The sequence below is a fragment of the Orussus abietinus genome, unplaced genomic scaffold (assembly GCF_000612105.2).
Source record: "Orussus abietinus isolate OABI.00-Male unplaced genomic scaffold, Oabi_2.0 scaffold138, whole genome shotgun sequence".
Taxonomy (NCBI): Eukaryota; Metazoa; Arthropoda; class Insecta; order Hymenoptera; family Orussidae; genus Orussus; species Orussus abietinus.
The window spans coordinates 38,985-42,315 of NW_019394314.1; the positions used below are offsets into that span (position 1 = coordinate 38,985).

The 3,331-nt window shown below is 35.8% G+C and overlaps 1 protein-coding gene across 1 annotated transcript in view; it reads right to left on the reverse strand.

Annotated features, from left to right (window-relative positions):
• The window catches only part of LOC105700405 (catenin alpha), a 34,829-nt gene extending 33,821 nt beyond the window's left edge, over positions 1–1,008 (reverse strand). Inside the window, exon 1 of the mRNA XM_012426215.1 lies at positions 737–1,008. The gene's annotated coding sequence lies outside the window, so the exon portion shown is untranslated. The remainder of the gene's footprint in view (positions 1–736) is intronic.
• Positions 1,009–3,331: the final 2,323 nt, after the last annotated feature.

A 3,331-nucleotide genomic window follows, 5' to 3' on the forward strand; every position in this document is an offset into this window, starting at 1 on the left:
TATACTTAACCCTTTAACTACGGCGGAGTCGGACATGGAGATGTACTACCTATATGGAGAGCTTGGTCCCAGAGTGCTCATATTTTGTATGAATGCAATATTCATTTATCACCTTGAGAACATGGGAATAAATTGGGCTGCTATAGTGGTGCTTCGTAAAAAATCATCGGTCAGGTGGAAGTCACTATAGCAGCGTTTTGTAATTAAAAGATCAAATAAAATAACAAAACATTACGGTAATTACTGTAATAGGAACAAGTATACAAGATGTTTAAATAACCTGTCCTACAAAATAATACTATTCAAAGATAAACTTAATCATCGTAACAGTGCCGTAACCTTTTGATAATTACAGGTGTCAATGAAGTTCACAAAGGCAAAATTTAAATTTCGAACAATAATTCAATGCATTGACTTCTACTCCCGATTCATGAGACTAATCTTCGCATTATCACATGACACTAAACCCAAATCCATAAAAATAAGAATTTTATACATTCCACCAAAGATATAAAAATACACCAACTGTTCTGGTGTTAGTCACATCAAAATGAATCATCATACCAAGAACTAAAATTATAATATTGCTAGATAAGTAATTTATAGTGTATCGTACGAAAAAGAAAAGAATGTTTGTTAGACTCCTGACACGTTTTAATATATAACCGAATCAAATAAACAATACAAATTTAAATACCAAATCATCTATGCATTGCAGCATAGTAAATTAACTTACCTTCATGAAAGATTTGCTCTCTCAAGCTCCTTAAAGTAAAAAATGTACCAACGACCACTTCTCAAATCCGTTTAAAAGATCCGTAATAACAAGGTCAAAATGTTCGAAAGCATTTGCTGTCAAATTTTCTGCACTCCTCCCTTTCATAACATCATTATCACTAATTTGCAAAACTGAAAGTTCTAAGGAACTACTCATCGGTCTACGCCCGAACTTTACGTGGTCAGAGAGTAACATAGAGTGCCCACGTCTGGCATTTCGCGGCTACCGGTGCGCCGTTGTTGCTTAGCGGCTGTGTACTGAAATCAGAGATGAGTTGGGAGATTGCTCACGAGCAGGACCGCGCGATCGGTTCTGTGCTGCCATCTGGTGGTTGGTGCGGGCGGCTAACGTACTTGCCACCTGTTACCCCTCAATAGTGGCGCAACTTATATCTGCCAGAAATGAGTTACCCCGATATATCGCGACCCCTGGCCGCGATCCAGCTCCCGGAATTTTATTGGAGCCATGAAATCTCTTGAACAAGAAACTTCTGGATTGCTACGAGTAATTAATTTTAGTCTGGAAAGTAAATTATTCGCACAGAGTCCTCCCAGATGCCCGCGATTACAAAAATGTTCTATCAGGAATGAAATTAATTAGACCACGCTTGGGAATCCGGATAAATGTACAATACACCGGGACTGCGCGCATCCTCGGATTGTAGGTCGCCGTTTTCCTAGCTTTTGGGTCTGCTCGCGGAGTGATCTTTTCTAATACGAAAAATCGGGGGATTGCCAAGAGTTTGAGGCGTAAGGGGCTCTGTCCGAAGGGATTGCAAGAGTCGAAGAAGCTATACGTAGAAGCGGTCCCGTAAGAAGAAGGCAACTACAATGGCCTTCCATTCCCGGTAAAAAGGCTTGAATAGAACAGGATTCAATGTCTCACAGGTTCAACGTAAAAGTGATGATTTTTCTATTCTATGTAATACCTAACTTTTCTCTCCAAGTCCAATTTCTGCAACAGGAATATATTTTCTGTGAATCAGTTATATTCTATTCCCCTTGTGTACTCTGATTTTTGTTCAATTCCGAAAAGAGGAATGTATTTCTACTTTGTTTAATTCCTCCTAGTCCGGCAAAAAATATCGGTATTAAAATGTTTTGTATTCCGTTCAGAGGAATACATTATAGGAACGCTCGATTCCTTCCAGTTCATTAAAAAAATGTACATTCAATTGCCTGAATCCTTTTTTGGAATATAAGTTTGTAACTTCTAATTTAAATCAATTCCACTTTATACGCCCGAGAGATTAAGTAGTTGAATTCCAGTATTTGAGATTTGTTTCATGTGTCTTGTGTTCTCTTGAATTCCAAATATAAATTTGATTTAGCCTCATGCATTTTAAAAAGTAATAATTGAATAAACATAAAATTTCACATTTTTTATATGTGAAAGTGAGGAGAAGGTATCATTGGAAAGAATTGTAAAATAATAATATAACTCTTAACTAGAAGTGAAACGAACCGAACTGAAAGATATCTTCTAGATATCTTCCGGATAATTTTGTCGGGAACTTATCCGTAGGTGAAAAAATCGAGCATTAGAATCGAAAATGAAGAGTTTCAGGACCGAACTCGGACAATTTAGAATACTATAAAATTGGAATATTATAAAGTCAGATGGGAAAATATGGAAAATACTTTCACAAACGTTTGCAAGAGAATGCTAGCTTATTCCGTGGGTAACACATTTTGTAAAGCAAAAATTTAGTTTTAGCTGAACGTCACAGATGGCACTGTTGGTCCATTAGAATATCAAAAACCATGAATCCGTGGGATTTCGACAATTGTATATCGATCTCTTTATCATTACCTTACCGAAATGTCTTACCGTATGTGGAATACTCCATTTCGTATAATTCTCAATGTAGAGTGTAACAGACCAACATAAATATAAATGTCAGTAATGTGATGCGCCAATTTATCTTACCACTTGAGTATTAAAAATGGCATTACCACCAAAAGGGTATGAATGAATTTTATTTTATCGACGTCGATTAAAGTTCTCAATGCCTTTTATATCACCTTAACTGTGTATTTTAGGAATGCAAATATGACGTTCCATCCCACCAAGCACTTTATGTTACCATATCTGCCAATATTAATATCAACAAAACATATTTCATGATACCGTACGTTAAGTGTACATATGTCACATTATTAGCTTTATAACAGTATTATATAGCTGCGTAGGAAATAGCAATATGTATTGTACGTACATGTAACACATATGTTATATTACATATTACAAAGATAGGACCTGTTTTTGGTGGGTTCTGTATAAAATAGGCCAAGGTTCATTTTTATTATGAAATACGATACGATATTGCGAAATGACTGCGATAATAATAATTATCATACGACTTCTTCACTTCAATCGTGATTTCGTTAGGTGATACGGTGTGTAACATAAATATACGATCATTTAATGTAAATTCGACTTATAAATACACCTTTAATTTCTATTAGAATTTCATTTCATTGAAACTCGATCCACCTCGCATTTTAACTACAGATCTACCCACGTCAAGACAGGAATAAAAACATCTACATA